This window comes from Pleurodeles waltl, chromosome 4_1 (assembly GCF_031143425.1).
Source record: "Pleurodeles waltl isolate 20211129_DDA chromosome 4_1, aPleWal1.hap1.20221129, whole genome shotgun sequence".
Classification (NCBI taxonomy): Eukaryota; Metazoa; Chordata; class Amphibia; order Caudata; family Salamandridae; genus Pleurodeles; species Pleurodeles waltl.
The window spans coordinates 905555646-905580186 of record NC_090442.1 but is presented as its reverse complement, the minus strand read 5'-3'; the positions used below and the strand labels follow the sequence as shown (position 1 = coordinate 905580186).

At 43.6% G+C, this 24541-nt stretch overlaps 1 protein-coding gene across 2 annotated transcripts in view; it reads left to right on the top strand.

Moving 5' to 3' along the window:
• Positions 1–24541, top strand: part of GRM8 (glutamate metabotropic receptor 8) — a 2784122-nt gene that overhangs the window by 634611 nt on the left and 2124970 nt on the right. The window lies entirely within an intron of this gene.

Sequence of the window (24541 nt, the reverse complement as noted above, 5' to 3'; positions counted from 1 at the left end):
ATCACCTAACCTATCACTTAAATAGTATGCAGTTACAACGTTACGATGCCACTTAAACACTTTATAACACAAACATTAAAAGGGAGCAAATGAGAAATGAATAGCAGGTATTTGAAGTTCATTTTAGAAATAAATAAAATAAAAAAATGCATACTTTGAAAGAACTTTGGGCCAGATGTAGCAAAGGTTTAGCAACTCGCAAACGGCGAAAATCACCGTTTGCGAGTCGCTAAAGCTACTTTAGAAATGCCAATGTAGAAATGCATTTTGCGACTCGGAACCGACTTGCAAAATGCATTTCCGACTCGCAAATAGGAAGGGGTGTTCCCTTCCTATTTGCGACTCGCAATGCGATGTAATTCCATTGGACTCGCAGTTACCATCCACTTGAAGTGGATGGTAACCCAGTCGCAAACGGGAAGGGGTCCCCATGGGACCCCTTCCCCTTTGTGTCTGGCATTAAAAATAATTTTTCAGAGCAGGCAGTGGTCCAATGGACCACTACCTGCCCTGAAAAATACCGAAACTAAAGGTTTCGTTTTTTTTTTCAAAGTGCTGCCCGTTTTCCTTTACCTTTCTGCATCCCAAAGTGCGACTTGTGACTCGCAGAGACTCGCAAATTGCAAGTCGCAATTTGGGAATTTGCTACATCTGACCCTTTGCCACTGAGAAGAAAATAACTATTTTCAAACAGAAATAAACAAGGTGCACAAGCTTTATGCAATCACTCAAAGTGAAGAGAGGCAAAGAGGAAAGTGGGCTGGCTCATTGCACTGTGGTGGACGGAAGGATAACATGAATCCCAATTTAAGAGACCAATGGATAAAGCCCACTAATTAAAAGCCTTTGTACATCATGTATGATTTTTTATTGGGGAAAAAACTATTGTCTCCTGGCCTATGCTTAAACGGTATTGAAATGTGAACATGCATCAAAATATTGTAAGTTTAACAATTCACTAATAGCACGCCTCTCCCATATCTGAACCTTTTCTGAAAGTACCATCAGATCATTCCACTGTTCTACTTTTAAGCCTCATTCTAGGTAATTCCTGGTATACAGAAAAGACTGGGTTATAAACTATTATACACCTAGGCATACCAATAAATATCATGTGTCACCATACTGAATATAGTGCTGCAAGATGAATACAAGGTGGAAGGGGTCTAAATGAGTTGTTGGTTAAAAGGCGTATGTAACAAACTTTCATGTGAGGCAAGTCCTATGTAACTAAGGGCGTGGACTTCTACATTTGAAATGGAATACATTTTGCTTGACAAATATATAAATAATCTTACTGGACAATGAATATTTGAAATCATAAGGCATCAAGAAATTTATTGAACACTTTAGCTAGCATCATTACCTTGGGTCATAAGTAATAAAACACTTGAAAACGTAAACTTACCCAATGGGGCAATAACCTGATTATTCATCTTGAAAGAGATAGTGCCTTAAGAGCTTGGAAACCAATAGTAAACAAAAGTATCTACTGTGTCACTTCCTTACTGTGTTACTTACTTCGGCAAGTGAATTCCAAAAATCTAGCTGTTTGTTGGAGACATATTGTTTCCAAACGTCGTATACTAACAGTGAGGTTTGCACTAGCACTTTGCTCATGATTGGATTTTTTGGTTGTCTGTCTCACTTCACTGATTTGATGAATTTCCTCCTTATTTAGGTGTTTGTTCCACCCAGACTGTGTTTTCACAGGTTGATGTATTCCTCCACTGTTGAGGTAACATTCATGGCAACAATCTAGTATAAAAAAGAGCATTGGCAAAGGATAAATAGCATTGGCAAGGCTCTTATGTTTCACAGCCAAAATCTATTGTATTACAAATGCTTGTTCTTCTATTTCTCACATAGAGCACTGCCTGATTACTTTCATTTTTAGGATGAATGTGTTGTCATATGTGCAATTTCGCTAGTGCTGTATTGTAATGAATTCTGTTGGTCAACAAGTATGAAGAAAAATGACAGCTAGATAGCATTTAGGGGCATATTTATATTCTGTTTGCAGTGAATTAGTGTCATTTATTTTTACTCTAATTCAGTGCAAAACTAACTCTATATTTAAACTTTGGTGCTAGACCCCTCCAGCACCTAATTTATGGAGTTAAAGTCATTTTTTGAAAGTGGAGACCTACCTTGCCTTAATGAGATGCAAGGTAGGCGTTCCTGTGCAAAAAATGACTCCATGGCCTTAACGCCATATTAAGGGGCATATTTATACTCTGTTTGCAGCGAATTAGCGTCATTTTTTTAACTCTAATTCGGTGCAAATCTAACTCCATATTTATACTTTGGTGCTAGACCTGTTCATCACCAAGGCCCTGATTTATACTTTTTTGTGCGCTGCATTAACGTCATATTTTGACTCAAAAGTGGCACAAACTTACAAAATATTGGCCCTTATTTATACTTTTTGCTGCAAAACTGAACAAACTCAGTTTTGCACCAAAAACTTTAGCACTGACTTGCACCATTTCTGTGCGCCTGCCGGGCACCATATTTGTGGAAGGGTGCAAGCCAGTGCAAAGGGTAGGCTAGAGTAAAAAAAAATGACTTTAGTCGGGTTTGGCTGGCAGTATAGAAGAAGAGGGTTTAGCACCAAAAAATGATGATGATAGTAAGTACCGCAACCTACTAAAAAAGGGAAGAAAGGGCACAGTTACATACCCACCCACTCCACCCACCCCGCAATGCTCCCACAACCCTTCACAGCAGCACAAGCCATACACCCCACAGCAAGAGGTACTTACCCGACACAAGGCAAATCCAACCTGCCCAAAGTTCACACATGTGCCCAACACCTCCAACCAATGAAATGATGAACCACGGATCCTCAGTGTGCCATAAACAACACAGGCCACACATGAATTTTACTCAGCTCAGTGAGCATTATACGTGCAACAAAAGGCCAATGGCCAGTCCAGTGTACGTAGTCCGATGGGCCACATGGCCCCTACTTGACTCCCACAAGTGCAAAGGTAACATAGGGGAAACAATGGGGCATCCAGGCACCTCAGGGAACAGGGGCAGGAGTTTGTGAGGGTGGGGACTTACGACTGGGAGGGGGGGCTTTGATGTACGTTTGGAAGATGGAGGGGGCTTTGGTTTCGTGCTTGCAGCTGGTGGAGTGGACTTGGCCTGGGGTGCGGCAGATGTTCCAGTTCCAGCACGGGTATCTTTCTAACAGTGGAGCTACCACGGGAATGGGAAGGGCAGACAGGGGCGGGCTGAGATGTGGGAGAAGTGGACAGGGCATGGAGGTGTGCACTTTTAGGGATGAGACAGCGTGGGCCAGTGGGTTCAAATAGGTCTACACAGGATAGGAAAAGTTCATTTGGGGTAATTGGGGTGGACTTGGGGGAAGGCGTGGGAGTGGAGGTAGAGGGAGTTGACGTGACAGGTGTAGGTGAGCGTGACATGGATGCAGGTGAGTGGACAGTATGCTGAGGTGCTGAGGTGTGGTGGATGTGTGATGGGTGGGTGTTTTTGTGCGTTTGAGTGTCTTGGGAGGAGGCAGGTGGACACAGTGGGACAAGACTGGCTGCCAGTGTAGATGTATGTTGTCTGGGTGTCTGCAAGTCTGGTGAGTGTGCTGCATGTGTCAACTAAAGTCATTGTGGTGAGTGCAGGTGTGGTGCCTGGGGTGCATGAATGGATGTTTGATATTGTGGTGACTGCAAGAATAGGGTCAGCAACATTGAATGAGGGTACAGTGTCTGTGGGTGTAAAAGTAGAGGGGACAGACAGGGAGGCGGAAGAGGTGGACAAACTGGGGGAAGTGGATGTTGGTGTGTGAGCATGTGTGTGTTGGCTGTGTGTATGCCTGTGGTGGGAGGTGTGGTGCTTGTGTTTTGAAGTGTGCTTCTTGTGTGTTGAGGTGTGTGCCTGCATGTCAGAATGTGTGCTTTGGACGGGTGAAGGGAGTAGGGTGCTGGAAGGGGTAGAGGTGGTTGGAAGGGGGACGGAATGACCAGGGACACTGGCGGATGTCAAAGAGGAGGCCAGAGCCTGAAAAGATCTCTGTAGGCCAGACACAGCACAGTGAATGCCATCCAGAAGGGCATTGGTCTACTGCACCTCTTATGCTAGTCCCTGGATGGCATTGACGATGGTTGTCTGCCCTACAGAGATGGTTCTCAGGAGGTCAATAGCCTCCTCCGTTAGGGCAGCAGGGCTAACTGGGGCAGGGGAGGAGGTGCCTGGGACAAAGGAGGCGCCCACCCTTCTGGTTGAGTGGGCACGGGCAACTCGGTGGGGAGCAAATGGGATGGTGGTGATGGTATGGGGGGTGGCAGAAGATGACACAGAATGGGTGGGCCCACTAGGGTCTGCCACCGCCATGGAGCTCCTATCAGAGGTATCAGAGTCACTACCTCCAATGGTAGTTGCCTCCCCCGTGGTACTCCCCTCACCCTCCAACCCACTGGTCCCCTTGGCGTCAGACGAATCTGCCTCCGTGGAACTGTGGGCCGCTGCATCCCCACTCGCCGGTGCCTCAGCTCCCTCGCCAGATGATGCTGATATACACAGACAACACAAGAGAACAGGGATGGGGAGACAAAACAGGAGAGACACTTGTAAATAGCTGAATGGAGGTACATAACTGGTTCACACATACACCCACCCTGAAGATATTCAACCACGCAGCACCTACCGCTATACACATGGCTATGCCCCTGACTAGTGGCCAGAACCCTGTTCTACAGCCATTCCCCACAGCACTGAAGACCTGACATACTGCAGACTTGACCCTTACAACCCTACACCCCACGGGGGCCATTATGAAGATGGACATCAGTCAGAGTCCCTGCCTCTAGACAGCATACATACGAGCGCGCACACACACATCCATCAAGGAGCCAAAGTATGGTATTTGTACTCACCCCCTTGTGACTGCTGTGCAGCCTTCAAGCGTCCATCCAGGTACAGGTACACCACAGCCAAAATACGTCGCATAAGGTGGGGTCAGTGCCCGACGGCACCCCTTCCTCATTGGGAGGACTTCCCCAGCTGGGCCTCACAGATCTTCCTCGCCCAGCGCCACAGGCCCTCCACTGCTTTCTGCAGTGGGTGCTCCACTGGTTGTAGACCCCCAGGGTCCACACCTCCCTGGCAATGGCCTGCCAAAGTCCCCTCTTCTGATGGGTGCTTATCTATAAGGGACACACAGAAAAAGTAACACTGAGGTCAGACAATGGCCAATAATATACAGCTAGCTATACGCCCACTATGGGACGGACATTTTAAACAGCCTAACAGCACACACACATGCAGCATGTCAGGAACCCAGGACTATACAGTGTCACATGTGCACACATGTATACACCCATCTGCCTCCCTATGGGGCACTGCCACTCCTTGTCCTGTCCGTCAGGGTGGCATGGGTGGTAGTGCCTGTTGGGGGGAATGGACATGTCTGTTACAATTGCATGATCGGACGGGCTGCACAGGACTGGGCTGTTTTTTTTTGCAGATTCTCACACTTTGGGCAAATCCAGAAGAGTACACAGTTCCTAAACAAAAAGGATGAAGGCACAGGTTCAACAACAACACTTCTGATAATTAGAAGCACAAGCCCTCACACATCCAATTGATGTCATGCTTCATCATAGGTCCTGATCCACGTCAGACTGGCACTGCAATGTCTGACGGGCCCTGTAGAGGGGCACTTTGCCAGAGATCTTAAAAGAAAGTGTGTGCCAAAATAGGGGTTGGAATGGTTTCAAACCTACCCTCAGGAAGAAAAGGCAGAAGAGAGAAAAAACTGAATAAAATTATCTCAAGGACCTCCAAACGGTGAGTTTTAATTGAAGCAGAAGGCCTTGGTCAATATTAAAAACAAATAGGGAGTGAGCAGGGAATAAGGTTCCCCCACTCTCAAAAACAAGGAAAAGCTAAGAAGGACACTCTTCCCTTCAGCTCATATTTAAGGTCAGTTTGGGGCCATGCAGGGTGCCTTTGTGAGGTTTGCATTGCATTTTTCTCTGGATGTGAAGGTGCATTGTGGGTGCAGTAGTGCCATTGTGATTCCTTGCAGGGGTAGGTGGCTGTGCACAGGGGGAGGGATGTGGGCCTGTTATTTGGTTTGTGGGCATTAGGGGGGCTGGATGTAGTGATTGTGGCCTGGGTGGGGTAGTGGTACTGGTGGATGTTGGAGGGGTGGGGTGGTGCATGCATTACAGGTGTGATGGATATGGGGTAATTGTAGACAACTTACCTGAGTCCATTCCTTCAGTGAGTCCAGTGAGTTCCTCAGGGTGCAGGATGGCCAGTATCTTTTCCTCCCAGTCAGTGTAGTCGGGTGGTGTTGGTGGAGGTCCTCCCCCAGTCTTCTGGACTGCAATATTGTGCCGAGATGCCATGAACCTGACCTTCCCGCACAGGTCATTCCATCTCTTGCAGGTGTTGTCCCTGGTGCGTGGATGGTGTCCCACTGCAGTGACTCTGTTCACTATTGTCTGCCATAGCTCCATCTTCCTGGCGATGGGTGTGTGCTGGACCTGTGCCCGAATAATTGTGGCTCGACCTTCTATATCTCATCCACCTTGGTCATTAGCTTCCTTTCTATGAAGCGTGGGTGTTTGGGGGGTGCCATGGTGTGTGTTGTGAATGTTGTCTGGTGTGGATCCAGGTGAGGGTGCTGTTGTGTGGTTGGGTGTATGTATTGTGTATTGTGGAGTTCGGTGTCTGCTTCCGGGGTTCTCTGTATCACTTGTCCTAATTTCATTGCAAAGGTTTGTGGGGTGTGTCTGTGAGTGTTTTATGGGGTTGTGGATGTGTGTCAGGTGTGTGGGTTTCAAACTTGCAAATGTGTGCACTTCTTACTGTTGGGTCCACTTGCCGCCCGTGGCAGTCGGTACCGCCAATGGTCGTTCGGCTTCCACTGACCGCTGCAGTGATTTGTGCTTCATTATTTGGAGGGCGGGGTGTCTGTGTGCTCAGCGGTGGCAGGGTGGGAGGTCCAGCATATCCGCCGACAAGGTCCTGGCGGTGACTGGTGGCAGGGAGATTTTTGTCAGTTTCTGATTTTTGCATCATTATATGGCGGGTTTCTGTTCACCACCAATGGCGGTCTTCTGTTCGCCACCGCCAAGGCGGTGGACGGTGCTTACCACCGGTGTCTACTGGCCAAACTAACCACCCGCCGGGACTGGAAAGTGAATAATTATAGGTACCAGCCTGAACCTTTACATTTAGGGCCTAAGTCAGTCTTCTGTATAGAAAGCTGAGTTGGCCTTTTTGAGGTTAGACCTTGTGGCCAGTGATCTCTGTAGATGGAATTGCTGAACATTAACAGAAAAAAGTAATTTTTATAAAAGTTCATGTAATGTAGCTGCGCTAAGCAGTTATTTCCTTACAAAGGAGTATATTAGTATTAGTAACAAATGTACAAGTATTAGTTACAAACATATAATACAATGCTGAATCACAAGTAAGGAAGAAAAATTGTGCACAGCAGTTATTTCCTTACAGAAGTGTATTTTAGTATTGGTAACACACGTATTAGTGTTAGTAACATACATATAACACAATGTAGAATCGCAAGGTAGGATGAAAAACTAACGGCCTTATTTAAGAAATGTGGCCCTGCATCCAATGCAGCACCACTTTTCTTGTGCCCCTTAAAGCCCCCCTACCGCCACCATGTGTGTTCTGTATTTAATATACGGCGCACCATGGCACAGGGTAAGTGAAATACCATCGACATTTTTACGCTATTGGTGTACTGTGTAGGATTAGTCCCACAATTTTGGCGCTAATCCTGCAAAGAGCATAAAGACCCATTAAAAGCAATGATGTGCCCCTTTTTGACACCTTTTCTGTGAAGGAGTTAAAAGTAGTCACAAAAAATGACTGTAGTGGAATCTCTTAGATTTCACTGCACCATTTTTGCGATCCCCCTAATGGGGGAATGCCACCCTTGCATACATTTTGCCTGGTGCAGTCATAATGTGGTGCAAGGGTTTACAAAGTGGGGCAATGCCTGCATTGCCCCACCTTGTAAATATGGTGCAGCAATTTTGGCCTCGTTGAGCCACATTAGCATAAAAAGAAATTATGCTAATGTAGCGCAAGGAGGTACTAGGCCCTCTGAAATATGGGCCTAAGTGTTGCTTATTGTGACAATTGTAATTGCTTTAAGAATCAAATAACTTTTTGCATTCTTCTCATACACACACACACGCAAACAAACACACAAACACACACATACATGCTACAGTTCACTTCACAACTCACAAAGCAAAATTGAAAGTCCAACATGAGGGAAGGCAGATAACTGAGACAGACATAAAACCAAACATAGAATCAATCTCAGAGAATCTGAAGCATATTATGGCTGTTATTCTCTCTGCCTGGCTCATTTTGGTGTGTGGGGCTGCAAGCAGTGTATGGGATTACTTCCCATTTTTGCCTCATAGTCAACTACTGCCCTTTTGTATATTGCAACAAATGGAGCTGCAGTGCACAGCACTGTTAACCGTGAGACATTAGAAGCTACATGTACTAAGCCCTTCCCTCACACAATGTGATGCAAGGCATGGTAAGGGCAAAAAGTGAGATTTACTAAGCCATGCACAGCCACCTTAAACAGCCCTGGCCATCTTTCAGAGGTTGGTCAACCTGATCCTGGCAGAGTTGGAGAACTTGAGTGCCGCCTACGTAGATGACATTGCTGTCTTCATCTGTACCTGGGGTGACCACTTGTGGGTAGTGCTTAAGGCCCTGTGGAGGGCAGTCCTATCAAGGCCAGTAAGTGGCATATAGAGATAGATTCAGTTGTGTACTTGGGCCACCAATTCAGTGGGGGCAAATTACAGCCCTTCTAGCCCAAGATACAGAGCGTCCTGGCTTCGGAGCTCCCCAAGACCCAGACTGAGGTTAGAGCCTTCTTAGGCCTCATGGGGTAACATATGGCACCCCTGTAGCCCTTTTAACAAAGTTAACTTTTAAGAAGCAGCCCAAAGAGCTGATCTGGACAGAGGTGTGCCACAAAGCATTAGGCACCTTGAAGGAGGCTATGTGCACAGCACCAATGCTCAAGGAACCAGACTTCTTCAAACAATTCATAGTGTAGATAGGTGCTTTAGATCACATCAGGTAACAGAGATGGAATGCAATAGAAAAAGAGGTCGCTGCACTCAAGAAGTTCGGACCTTACTTGCTTGGGATTCCCTTGCTGTGTTCAGAAAGGCCACAGACCCCTCAGATGGCTGATGCAAATGAGAGGGCAAGAACTGCTTAGGTGATCCACTGAATGAACTTCGCTGTGGAACATTGCCCTGGAACTGAGCATCCCAAAGCTGATGGTCTTTCGAGGTTTTTCTGTCTTAGCAATGAGAACTCCCATGAGGGTTGATAGTTCTCCCTGCTTTCTGCTAGGGGGAAACATGTTAGACCTGACACCTTTGGCATAGTTTACTCCAGCAATTTCTCCTTTACTACTGTATTTTTGCTGAACCCATTTTTGTTGGAAGTGGGACTCTGTGCACTTTAATCCTGCTAGCCGGGGCAAAGTGCATTTGCTCTCCCTTTTAATCATGGTAAAATTGGCTTACACCTGATTCTTCCAATGAAATTACTAATAGGTACCTAGTTTATGGTACCACATGTATCATGAAATGCTACTAGTGGAAGCAGCGCTAATTGTGCTATCCACTAAAGCAGCAGGGTAAAACATATCTCAGGCCCGCCACTGTATCATGTAGGCCAGTTTCATTTTAAACTGTCATTTTAACCTGGCAAAATAAAGCTTTTGATAGGCCTAGTGATCCTTTATGTGTAACAACTAAGTTAGGACATGGTATTTAAAGAGTAGGACATGTGTACTTAAGTCTTACATGTCCTTACTATGAAAAACTGCTAAAGTCATTTTTCACTGTAACTAGGTTTTTCTCTCATAGACAAACACTGGGGGCCTGTTCTGCTTTCCTTCTCTTATCTTATGACCGAGTTTACAAAACCTCTCTGGAATGCACTTCTGAGTTTAAAGAAGACATTTATTATTATTATTACTTCACCACGAGGTTCCTGAGAGACGAAATTAGTAGGTTGGAAGCACACGTTCAAAAGTAGTCGCAGCAATGAAAGCAAAATATATCAAAGTACTTCTCAGTTGCAATGTACACAGCAAATACATGTGATTATATTATAATATAACTTCAAAGCAAAGCATAAAAGTCAAAATTGCATCACTGTAGGGCTGTAGGGCCTATCCCTCTGCTTCATCTTTCTGGGGCTTCAAGTTGATGACTCCGGTTCAACTGTGAGAAAGAGATTTTTTACCCAAACGGGGACAGGCAACTGACGTCCGTTCCTGTCTGAAGTCAAGATATTTTCTACCTTCTCTCACTGTTGCCCAGAGCCATTGTTAAAAGTGTGAGAACTGAATAAACTTGGAGAGTGGCCAATTCTCCAAACTTCACTCGTTCTCAGACTGGATTGAGAGGTAAACACAAAATCTACGCGCTCTTATCAGCTAGTGTCTGGAGTGAAAAACACAGCTTGGTCTATCATGTGGAAAAACACAGCTTGGAAAAACACAGCTCATCTGCAGTGTTTCAACTGCAATGTCTAACTCCACGTTAAAGCCAATAGGCAGCTAACCTAAATACAGAATGTAATGTCTAATTCCATGTTAAAGCCAATAGGCAGCTGACCTGAATACAAAATGTAATGGCTAATGCCTTGTTAAAGCCAATAGGCAGCTAAACTGAACACAACATGTAATGTGCTACTGGTGAACATTGAGCAACTAATATGCGCAGTGGTGAAACACAAAGTCATTGGTCAAACACAATTAATAGCATCACAGGGCCCCTAATACACTTAATAAGTGATAACTTCAGTTTGGGAGCTGACAGTGAAATATGTCTTCTACTCATTTGAATTGTAATTTAAAATAAGCTATAATGGTAAAGTTGGATTTTAAGTTACTATTCTGAAAATGCTGCTTTCAGAAAGTTGGCATTTTCCTACGCCTTTCTGCAAGTGTCCAGGGTGACATGATTGTAATAGCTCTCATGTGGTGTGATGTGTAGTCCCTCGAGACAGGGACCAAAAGAGTCTCAGGGTGTGTGGAAGGGTGTTCCTCTCCTGAGTAGGCTGGCCTTGGGATTTACTCAGCTGCTCCTGAGCTTCAAATGATAGCAAGAGGGCTGTGTGCACCCCCTTCCTGACTTCTGTAGCTATCTGCACGGTCATTAGGAAGTGCATCAGGCACCTGAACCTACCTGCCCTTTGTTACTCTAGACAGTTTGGAGCCAAACCCTGGGGGAAGGGAAGCACTGACCTCAACCAGTTTAAGGGTAGACAAAGAGAGGGACCCCCACGCACAAGCTTTCACTGGGTATAAATATGGCACCTTCTCATCAGAATTCTCCTGGACCTGTGGAGGATTCCAAAGAAGGACTGCCCTGCTGTGTTGAAGAAGGAAGATTAGACTTGCCTGCCTTGAACCCATGATCCCCCCCAAGTGACTTCAAGGGGCAGTTAGGCGATCTCCTGAGCTACAGGGACACCACAAAATTCCAGAGGCTTCTGCTTCTCAGATCACCAGATCCAACTGTTTCTGACTTGGCACCCTCCTCTAGTCTCTGTGGGAGTGAGTGCTGACCCTCCAAGTGCTATCTTTCAGGTCCCGGACCCTTCTCTGGAGGCAGAGTGCACTCCTTCCTGCTCCAGCAAAGGATTCACTGGACCCAGTGAAGCGCTGTGCAGACCGACGGAGGGAGCGCATCTCAGTACCTCGCTGCTTATGATCAGTGGCTTCACCAGATCTGATACACTGGGATGCAGAATGGTGCAAGCCTATCATTGCAGCACAGTGCAACTCCTGATCGATAGCTAGAAGGACCCGACGCAGCACGCTGCAGAGCTTTGCATCACAGCACCAACCAGCCTTCGCACCAAGGACAAATGAACCCACAACAGTTCATGCTTGGTCTTGTATCCAGCCCATGCTGCACTGTGGTTGGCCTGAGTTTGTGATTATGTCCCAGACCAGTGCTACCATAGTCCTGCAGTTGGCACTTCAGGCTTTTTGGCACTATTACCTTACACTTTAAAGAGTCATAGCTCTGGTTCTACTGGTTGGATTTTTAATGTTCTGTTGTCATTTTGTTTATTAAAATCTACTCTGTGTTTCTGAATTGGTTTCGGATTTTTCCTGAGTTGTTCTTTTACTTCATTACTTTTTGGGTGCTGCATAAATACTTCACACATTGCCCCTAATTTATCCTGACTGCTTTTGTGCCCTTCCCACCAGTTTGGCAACTGTTATATGTGACATAAGATTGAAAACACCTACTATTCAGTGCAAACAACCTACTGTTAAAGTAAAGTTATGGTTAGTCTTGGTTATTACACCTCAATGTATGTTTGAAAAACCACAGTTAAAGTGCAGTTATGGTTATGAATTAAAACTGAAAAAAACACTGAAAGTTATGGTTAGGGCTACCATCACCAACTCCCCAATAGCCAAGCAAACCATAACTCTCACATTCAATGCAATGCTTTTCACCCAAATACCAATAACCAACAACATGTAAAATCAAAATGTAACTACAAAGCAACAAGTACTCATACTAGTAAATAATACTGTATTCATAGTTCCCTCGTTCAGAGTGGTAAGGGTAATGTGATATGTAATCTTAGCTCTAAGATTATTTGTGAAAGGGTATTCACACTACATTTGGAGTGCAAACTAAGGTTGCATGGCGCTGTGTGAGTTATGAGTTGTGGTCCTAGCCATGGCTTGTAAATTTCATTTTGTTTTTACTTTTTAGTTCGTAATCATATTTGCACGTTCATATTTCAGATAAGAAACGGTCTGTTGTTTTTTAATTATGTCTCAATGACCCAATAAGATGATCATTCTCACGTTCTACACAGAATGTATCATTTAAACTATTTTTAAAAATCCCATAAAATACAACACAATGTAAAACAAGCTACATGTGCTGAAAGGGCAAGTTTAGGGATACATGATGTCCATTAGCTGCACAGAAAGTGCCAAACTGCATCTTCTGCATTTATTTTTCCATATCAACACAGTTTAGGAGTCACACGCACCTCCTTCTAAGTTATCGGCAGATTCCAAAAAATGAACACAACACCTGAGCAAAATTGCACTTTACACTTCATCGATAGAAGAGACAATTTAACTACAAATGACATCAGCACACCTTGGTACACAAGGGGATTCATGTTCACTTCACCAACTCGTCATTTCTTAACTGCAAATTCAAAGCACATCACACCCCAGTCTCATTCTGAAGCCTTGAGGAGTGTCACATGTTTTCATTTTCAAGGTTCCAAAACATATCTAATAGGTCAGTTCCAAATAAGCTGAATATAACAGTCTAGGAGAGGTGGCTGAGACCAATTTCACCTATTGATCCTCTTCCACGCATCTGTGGTTATGTTTTTTTTCAAACTCTGAGCACAACGATAGAGGGCTTTTGTTAAAGAAAAGAATTGTTTTGGCACAGTTTTCAAAGTGGCTTTGAAAGTGCATGGCATGAAGGTGATCTCTAAAAGCCATAATAGTATTTCCAACACCGCCTATAGGTTTCCGCTCGGGTCAAGCAATCTAAAACAATATCAGCATTCAATTTGCGAGATAAAGTAACATGCAAATTGATAAGCCTATCAATTATAGATGGCCCCAAAACAATGACAGAGCCAATAGTTTTGGATGAGGGAAGCTGTCCAATGTGGCTGTTTGGGGAGCACCCGTCTGGAATTTCACCTGTGACGTCAAGGGTCTGGTGTTGCATTGCTGCCTCATAGAGACAGTGCGGCGCAGCTCCAGACCCTTTGATGGACAGGTGAAAAGGAAAACAAACTGTGCATGTGAGATGGGCTTGGCTCAACCTGATTGCTCAAATCATGCTTCTGTAGTTCGAGAAAACTGGAACTCTGTTGGAGAGCTCAGTCTGAAATTCCATCCGGAGCTTCAAAGTCAGTAACAGACTCTATGTTACACATAACAGTGCTGGCCTTTTACTTAGCTAATGGTAATATGGACCAATCAACGTAGCGCTTAGAATGTAACAGGTCCTATGGTGTAAATCACACTGCTAGCATGCGTGAGGGAATTGTCACTCATTAGAAACTAGTTGAATGAAGGACTATAATCCAGGCAAGGTGCAGAAGGCAGACAGAATGGGACATGTCACAAGAGAAATATTAAAGAAATCTGAAACGTGTTTCTGCACGTGTCTGTGTGTACAAAGGTGTGTGTCATATGTGAATATGTTTGAGGTGTTGGTGTAATGTTCCAACCGCTGATAAAATGTTGTTCTAGGAATAATGATGGTATTTATGGGTTTATTTTTGTGGGCATATTTGTTGGCATAAAGGGCTTCATGGTGCACAGCGTTGATATAGTCCTGAAAATGTAATACTGATGGAAACTTCTCAAATACTTCGGACATTAGTGGCACTCAGTAGTGATGCACAGACATGCAAAGCAGAATTCTTTCAATGTGTGTTGCATGTGGGTGTAAAATCTAATTGCAAAATGAAAGATAACCTGATAAGTTGTTTGTTTGGTGCAAAACGTATTTGCTTGAAATGTAGAAGCTGGACATTGACATGTGTCCTTCATGGGCAAGATAAACGTGTTTTGAGGTGTCGAGTTTTGTTTTCACAGTTAAAAGCTTGCATTCGATAGCAACATTTATACATTTTCAAAAAGTGATGGTAGAGACAAAATGATTGCGTTTCTACACCTATTTAAAGTTCATGTTAAAGTGATAGTTACTCCTCCTGCTTGAGACCCTAATTTGTAAGACTAGTGTTACCTATCAGCTTTGCAAACCTGTGGACTACCTCACCTGAGAAGTAGCATTGATTCATACTCGTAAAGTCTCTGCCATCAATTACCTGGAAATGCAAGATATGTCAGTCCAGGTGAACTTGAGTTTTCTTATCTGCTTGCATTACTTACTGATTTGTATTTTTTTCAAGAATGTTAATTAGAGAAAGTGTGCAGATTGTGCCATTTCTAAAAATGTAATATGATAGGTGAACCATTAAAATTCCAAGGAGGGAGGCATTTTCCTCATTCCAGGTATGCTACACAATGCAGCACTTGCAGAAAGAGGCAATAACAAGGACAAAATGAGGATAATTCTCATTGGTACTCCTTGTTTAATACAAAGGGCATCACTCTAAATTGACAGTGGCCCTCTGTGATGGAGAATGCAGACCTCTTATTGCACCCCCTTGGTTAAGACAATGTACCAGTACCCTGATATCAGATTGAGGGTATGCAGGAAATTGGTAGGTCCCAACTAGTTCTTGAGCTGATCAGCTTGGGAGATGGGGTGAGTGTCACTGTTAGTGACAGATTTGAGCCTGCTGTATTCCACACAGAACTGGAGTATGGAGTGACACCCAGTGGGCAGCATTGGGTACCAGAACCACTGGACTGGACACTAGGCTGTTGGAGTGATTGATCGAACTCCAGCATCTTGGACACCTCATACTTGATACTGGTTCTTACTTTATCAGATAGACTGTAGCTTTTATTCTAGACAGGCATGATGCCCCCTGTGTTGATGTTATGGGTAAAAGTTTGTCAGCCACATCAGATCTTTTGGCTTCACCTATACTTGTCCTGACAAAGGTTTTACTCTCATTAGGTATCAGTTTCACCCATAAATATAACAATCATCTATGGAAAGGTAACCATTTGAGCTAGAAACAATTAAAATCTACAAAGTATGCAGAAAGTGACAGATTATATGGCACGTGCAACAAATTCAGGTTGCAGCCACAGAATTGAAAAATTGTAATGGCTTTTACTGCAACATACTGGTTTGCATTTGCAATAGAGCCCTTCAGGGCTGAATATCATGTTTATTATCACCCAAATCAATGCTCATTTTTATCAACATCGAAAATATGAATTGACCCAACAGTATTCGAATATGTGACTAGGAGATCAAACACACAATCCTGGAGTGGAAGTTAGTGCGCTTAACCACCAGACATGGTAGTATACTATTACTTGTTTGAGTATATTGTACATAACATTATAAACAGCTTTTGAATTTCCTGAAATAATTCACTGTGTTGCCCTGAAAATGTGCCATGAACCACGCAAAATACTGTTGACAGTTCTGAGACAGCATTTTTGGCATAAATCTCTGAACTTATGAATAGATAACAGACGTCTTCTGGAATAATGAACTTCTGCCAAATGTCATATTCGATATAATGCATGTTGTGTCTACATAAGAAGGAGAAAAGGAGCATCACTTCTACAAAACACTCTCATTAAATCATAAAATATTCTACAGTTTTAGTATCCTCTGTAGTAGGACATTAATACCAAGGCTACCATATGTCAGTTTTTGCAGACAGAACACAATCTGCTTTCCAGCCTGTATTTATAAAAAAACAGAAAGTCAGATCTCTTTTGAGTAACTCTCAGATGTTTTCAGTAATGACTGCTTGGTCAATAGCTTTGCTAATTGAAAGCATGTGGAGTTGGAAGGGATGAAACGGCTGTGATTTCCTATTGAATTTTAAATAGTAGTGGATCCAGAGGAATATGTCAAAAAATAAAGGCCATAAAAGTAGCAGTCCTTATGGGATCATGCCCAGATTGCAGTCTAAAACTGTCCTAGTAATAAAAAAATATAGAAGGACTTAAAAAAATATTGCGTCATCCACCTTGAGAGTCTTTTCGGACATTTTGGTAGCACGCACGATTCAGTACAATGATTTGGACGCATAGACATTTTGTAGCATTGTGACTCTGTTAGAAATGGTGTCTTTGGTTGGCAGTCAGGTTGCCCCTTATCCAAGCAGGACCCTCACTCTACTCATGGCAAAGGTGAAACACACTCAGTTGACCCCTGCTTAACCCCTTGGTAGCTTGACACTTGCAGAAAGACTTAACCCAGAAGCAATGTGTAAAGTATTTGTATCAACACACACACTTTAATACATTGAAACACCACAAAATGGACATCACACAGGCTTAGAAAAATAGTAAATAGAACAAGACCAAATACGAAAAAAATCCAACAATACACAATTAAAAATATGACTTTAGCAATTAAAAACACATAAATAGTGCCTAGAAGCACCAATGCTGCAATTTGGTGTTAAGCGGCGTTGTGACGGAGTCGTTTCCCACAATGCAACACCACTTTTGCCATTTACGGAGTCACATGGACCCCCAGGTACAGTACCTTAACAAAAGTGTGGAAAAGAGGCTGGTGCACGGAGTTGGGGAGTGTGCATCGCTGGATCTGAGGCAGCGTTGGTTCCGGTGCTGCAAGGAGTGGAGGTGTCACAAAGAGGTGTCAAGTCCTTGCTGCAGAATGGTGGAGGTTAGGCAACGTTGGTTGTGAGGAGTCGGTCCCTGAGTACCTCCAGCAAAGTAAAAGTTCGGTGAAGTCACAATGCAGTGGGGCGACCTCATGGGGTCGCTGTCACGTCATAGGGTCACAGGCGTTGCGGCGGAGTCGAGTTTCACAAACGTCAGTGCTATTACACTCCAATCTTGCAAGTTCTTGGGACGTCGTCAGTGACACTGGGCCTGCAATGTCGGTGGGGTTGTCGCGATTCTGCAAGGTCCACAGCTTTAGGTGCAGGAGGTGTCACGGGTTCTGTGCAGTGGCATCCTTGCAAAGTTGCATGGCGTCATCCAGCGTTGTTTCACAGTAGTTTACCAGAAATTCACTCTCAGGGGCTCAGGAACCGCAATGGCACCTTCTGACAAGCTGGAATCTACAGCATGCAGACTCAGGGACTGATTGCTGAAGCCTTTGCTGTCCCCGAGGCTTAAAAAACACAAGGCAAGCTCAGTCCGAGCCCTTGGAGATTCTTCTCAAGCAGGAATATGCCACAAAGTCCAATCTTTGTCCCCTTTCACAGGTAGAAGCAGCAACTGCAGGATAGCCAACAAAGCACAGTCACAGGCAGGGGTAGAACTTCTCCTCTCCTCATCTCTTCAGCTCTTCTCCTTAGCAGGGGTTCCTCTTGGTTCCAGAAGCAAATCTTGAAGAAATCTAAAGTCTAGGGTTGTGGGTCCAATAGTTATACCCCTTTCTGCCTTTGAAGTTGCCCAACTTCAAAGGAAAGTGTCTGTTGTTTACAGGATCCTGCCTTGCTCGGGTCAGGCCCCGGACACACACCGGGGGGTTGGAGAATGCATTGTGTGAGGGCAGGAACACCCCATTCAGGTGTAAGTGACCACTCCTCTCTCCACTCTAGCCCAGATAGCTCATCAAAGTATGCAGGCTATACCCCAGCTCCCTTTGTGTCACTGTCTTGAGGAGATTCACTAACAGCCCACCTGTCAAACTGACCCAGACAGGGAATCCACAAACAGGCAGAGTCACAGAATGGTTTAAGCAAGAAAATGCCTACTTTCTAAAAGTGGCATTTTCCAACTAACAATCTAAAAAACAACTTCACTAAAAGATGTATTTTTAAATTGTGAGTTCAGAGACCCCAAACTCCAGTCTGCATCTGCTCTCAAATGGAAACTGCATATTAAGGTTATTTAAATGCAGCCCCCATATTAATCTATGAGAGAGATAGGCCTTGCAACAGTGAAAACTGAATTTGGTAGTATTTCACTGTTAGGATATGTAAAACACATCAGTACATGTCCCACCTTTAACATACGCTACACCCTGCCCATGGGGCTACCTAGGGCCTATCTTAGGGGTGTTTTATAGGTATAAAAAGGGAAGGTTTGGGCATGGCAAGTGGATACCCTTGCCAAGTCGAATTGACAGTTAAAAACTGCACACACCGTCAGTGGCAGGTCTGAGCCATGTTTACAGAGCTACTCATGTGGGTTCCACAATCAGTGCTTCAGGCCCACTAGTAGCATTTGATTTACAGGCCCTAGACACCTCTAGTGCACTTTACTAGGGACTTACAAGTAAATCAAATATGCCAATCATGGAAAATCCAATTACACATACAATTGCATGTACGGAGCAGTTGCACTTTAGCACTGGTCAGCAATGGTAAACTGCCCAAAGTAACAAAAACAGCAACAACTGAGTTCAGCACAGAGCAACAACCTGGGAAGCAGAGCAAACATTTTGAGGAGACCACACCAAGGGTGTCAGGTCTAACAGACTCCTGTTGGTGCACGAGAAACCTGCATAGGCTACAGTGGAAGAATTCACAGGAGTATCCTAAAAACATTAAGTAATCTTTCAGCTCCTCATTCAAAATCAAGATTGAATCAGAAAATCTCATGATTTAACATGGATAATTATGATTTGTCCATGAACATGAAAAAAGTGGGCCTTTGTTTTGGGAAAATTCAGTTTCATCTGGTGACCCTCTGATGATCCAGATGACTATTAGGCACTTTGTAGTTAAATAATAAAGTTCCTTTTGAGTGCAGTTCTACAAGGTCACTTTACTATGTGGAATGTATCACAAAAGGCGAAATATGCGAAGCAAATAGCATTTATATTTTGCTATTGTCAGCCACTTTGCAACAAACAAACCTATTCATTAACTGAAGTGGGGGAATGTAAATACCAGTTATAAAATTAATGTACTGTAGATACGTTTCTTTCAGTCAATCTTTGATAAATTAAATACGTTTGTTTGATGTTGTTGACGCAGATATGCTAATTAGAAATTATTAACAATGTGTATATGTTATGATAAGAGTTCATACAGAAATTAATCATAGAGAAAACTAATGTGCATGTTTTGAAAATGTGTCCACGGGGTATGTCAGCCACTTGTACGAACTTGTACTAAAAGAACTAAAAATGTGTGAGATAATGAAAATTTATAAGAGTAATGTAGTAATGTGTCATACAGAGACATGTAACCTATGTTTTGCATTAATTTGTAAAATTAACTTAGCTGAAGTCGTTGCCTAGTCTTTCCATGCCTCACACAAGAAGCTGAATTTCTAGTGCACTGCAGAAAAGCTGATGCAATAACCTGAACCACCCAAAGTTAAAGTTTGCTTAGCTAGAATTTTCTGCAATGTACCGACGGACAAAAGATGATGAAGTCAAATTGATACAATTATGTGTAGAGTAGGCTAAATGTACTTTCCCAGGACTTGAACAATGAGAGCACTGACTGAAGAGGATCATGCAACATTTTCGATACCCGATGAGCCGGATGATGAGGGCATCGCACAGCGGACCAATCAACTAAAAGGGGATGGAGAAACATTGGAACTTATAGATTTGTAAAATTAATATTAAAGGTTAGAGTCATATCTGCTGATTGACTGACCATTTAGAAATTAGGGGGATGGACTGAAAAACACTAATAAAAAGACATGACAAGGGGCTAAAACTTGAGATGCGAGGGGTGAATTGATGATGTCAGAAGGTGCGATTCGAGATTCTATCATTGGGCTCATGCTCTTGAGAGCCTGATGCGTTGCTGATTGACTGATGACCTGAAGACGAAGACTGACTTTGTTTCTGATCCATTTCGTGGATAGGTAGCTATGACAATGTGACTGATTAACTTTTATGCCTTTCTTTCTAGGTACCAACTGCGCTGTTTTATAGTTTTCCTCTTAGCTAGAAGTTTTCCAAATTCACGTTTCCTAAATTGTTTTGCATGAAGTCCCACATGCTAAATGCTAATCTGCTAATGCAAGCATATGTTTTCTCAAGTTCTGATTAGATTATGTTATGCGTGGCATCTAATGAATTAATTCTGAGTTGCTTGAATAAAGTTTGATCTAACCTGATGACTTAGTATTATAACTAATAGGGAAATAAAATTCATAAAACGTATAATTGAGTTGTGGTTATCCATGAAATGTTGATTTATTGTCTCATGCTTAATGATTCTCTTAGTGGCTGTTGATTGATTACACTGATAATTGGTGTTCATCGATTACTACATAGCTACGATACTTCATGCGATCCAAAAGGTTAATCGGCTTATATGTGTCCCCTTGTAAGTTTACTTACAATGTGCAAGTAATAGTTTACAGATCACAGAATCAAAACACCTCTGAAAATTGACTTTTTTCAGAAACTAACAAAAGACAGTAAATATTTTAGATATTTTTTTTTAACTTGAAACACAAAGCTAGAAAATGCTTTGTGTCCAACATGCTGATCTGTCCACATTCTTGAGTTTTACAGTGTCTTACAGATGGTGTTTCAGAGGCTATATGGCAGAATATTGACAACAATATTTATTTACCTGAATATTGTGTCAGAAATATTGCCTATAAATATATTGAGTTTAACTCTTTTCCTGGCATCGGATGGCCAGGAGCAGTCTGATGCAACAGTGCTCATGTGCGTCAGACGGCTCCTGGCCGTCCGCGTACATGGCACTTTGAATCCCTCTGGTGCTGGTAAAATGACGATCAGAATGCACATCTCACTGACATCATTTCACTGAAAATGAAAGTGAAATGAGCCGATCTGCTATCTTTATTTCACTTTCTCTGCCTCAGTGTTCAGGGGCCTATCTCGGCCCCACAAGCAACGAGGCAGACGGGAGAGGTATCTTTGGAAAGGGGAGGGGGAGAATTTCCCCTTTCCAATAGAAACCCTCCCTAGTGGATCCCTGCTTGGGGATTGCCCAGGCAGGGTATTCCCAAAGGAAGGATCCACTCACTAGGCACCAGCGAGGGGGGAGCGGCACCTGCAGCAAGAAGTTTTGCTCCAACTTTATTGTTTGGGAAAATTGAGGCCCATATTTATACTATTTTAGCGCCGCATTTGCATCGTTTTTTGACGTAAAAGCGGCGCAAACTTGCAAAATACAATTGCATTTTGTAAGCTAGCGCCGTTTTCGCGTCAAAAAGCGGCACAAATGTGGCGCAAAAAAAGTATAAATATGGGCCTCAGTCTTTCTGCGCCCCTGGAGGGCAGATAGGGGCATAAACCTATGATCTGCACCCCCTGGGTGGGCAGAAAGCACACAAGGCTCAAGGGACTGCTTTGATTTATAATGTATAGGGGTGAGGGTTGCCCAAAATGGGCATGCCAATGCCCCCACCCCAATATAAGTGGCCACAGTTTTTTCTGCCCCCTCCCCCAGGGAGCAGATGGTCATAATTACCCAGGCTTTCTGCCCCCACTGAGGGAACAGAAAGCCCACTAGACACCAGGCATTGTGGGGGCTGTCACAATGGGCATGGCAATGCCCCTACCCAAAATAAATGGGTCCTAAGTCTTTCTGTCCCCCCTTGTGGTAGATGGAGACAATAGCCCCCACATTGTGTGCACCAGGGATTTTTTTTTTTAAATGTGTAGGTGTGGTGGCTGCCTAGATTGGGCTTGGCAATGCCGCAACCCCAAATATGGGCACAGCCTTTCTGCCCCCTCATGGGCAGATGGGATAATTGCCCCTGATCTGCCTCCTTGGTGGCAGAAAGCCCACTAGACACCAGGGATTTTTTTTTTATAAAAGAGTGGTGGAGTGGTGGAGGCTGCCTACAATGGGAATGGCCATGCCCCCACCCAAAATAAATGGGCCCCAAGTGTTTCTGCCCCCCTGGGGGGGGAACCCCAATCTGCACCCAGAGGAGCAGACACCTCACTAAACACCAGGGAATATTTTTTTGAAAAAAAGAGGGATGGGGCTGCCCACTACCATGGTGATGGTTATGCCCCCACCCCAACTGAAGGGGGCAACAGTCTTTCCTCTCCCCCTATGGATTAAAGCATCTCAACCTAATGGCAAGCAAGAAGACATTTGACTCTTCTGGGTGTTGATTTAATATATGCCCAGGAGAGCTTGGTTAACTCCATATATAGTGGCACTTGCAATAGTGAACGGCTGCACTTTTTGGACTTGGGTAGGCTACCACCTGAGAAAACCTACCAGATTCAGACAGGTCTGAAAACTAGACATCTAGGGGAGTCCAGGGTGGTGTGTTTCACATGCACCCCACACTATTTCCTCACCCACAATGCCCTACAAACCTCCAACTGTGTCTGAAGTCACACATTTTCCCGACATTTCTGTGATGGAAACTTTCAGAATCCATAGGAATGCACAAAATACCTACCACCAGGATTGCTCCATGTCTGCCGATAAAATCTCTGCTCCATTTGCAAGGTTTCCTAAGTTACTGGCTGAGCTAGAGCCCACAATCCACAGCTAGGCACTTTGCAAAAAGCGAGTCAGTTTTCAGTGGAAATATGTGATGTGTCCATATTTCATTTTGGGCCATTTGCTGTCGTGGGTACTAGGCTTATTCACATAAGTGAGGTATCATTTTAATTTGGAGACTTTGGAAAATGCTGGTTGAAAGGAGGTTTGTGGCTCCCCTCAGGTTCCAGAACTTTGCATCGCTGAACTGTGAGGAAAATATATCTTTAGGCAAATTCTGAGGTTTGCAAAGGATTCCGGATGACACAGCCGGTTAAAAGCCCCACAAGTCACCTATCCTGGATTCTCCTAGATGTCTAGTTTTTTAAAATGTACAGAGTCCCTAGGTGGTGGCTGAACTAGAGGCCAAAAATCAACAGCTTGACACTTTGCAAAAAATGAGTCAGTTTTCAGTGGAAAAATGTGACGTGTCCATCTTGCATTTTGGGGCATTTCCGGTTGCTGGCACTAGACCTACCCACATACATGAGCTATCATTTTTATCAGGAGACTTGCCGGAATGCAGAATAGAAGAACAAGTGGTATTTTGAGAAATGGCCTCTAATTCACATGCTAGTACAAATTCAGAGATGTGCTAATAACTATTACTTCTAAAAGCCACATCTTGTGCCCATTTCGGAACTACATAGGTTTTCTTGATACCTATGTTTCACTCTTTATATTTTACCAAATGAATGGCTGTATACCTGGTACACCATGAAAACCCATTGCAAAATGAAACTCAGTTATTGGCTATGGGTAGCTTGGATTCTTGGAGAACCTACAAACCCTATATATCCCTACAACCAGAAAGGCTCAGCAGATGAAACGGTATATTGTTTTGAAAATCTGCCATGGTTAGAAGAAGTTACAGTTGGACACGTAGGCAGAAATAGCTATTTGTTTCAACTCAACTTCACTGTTGGTTCATTTCAACTGTTACTTTCTATAGAAAAACCTTGAAAGCTCTACACAAATGACCCCCTTCTGAATTGAGAATTTTCTCTACATTTCAAAAATGTATAGCTTTCTAGGCTTCACCATTGGTTTCACACCAATTTCTGTTACTAACTGGAAGGAGGTTGAAAGCACAAAAAATAGTAAAAATGGGGTATGTCCCAGTAAAATGCCAAAACTGTGATGAAAATTTTAATTTTCGGATTCTAGTCTGCCTGTTCCTGAAAGCTGGGAAGATGGTGATTTTAACACCGCAAACTCTTTGTTGATGACATTTGTAGGGGAAAAAATAGATGCTTTTTCCTGCAGCACTTTTCCCATTTAAAAAACAAAAACACATTTTTGTTGCATTTTGGCTAATTCCTCTGCCCCCTCCAGAGGAATCTACAAACCCTTGGTACCTTTAGAATCTCCAGAATGTTGGAAAAAAGACACCAATTTGGCATGGATAGCTTATGTGGACAAAAGGTTATGGGGT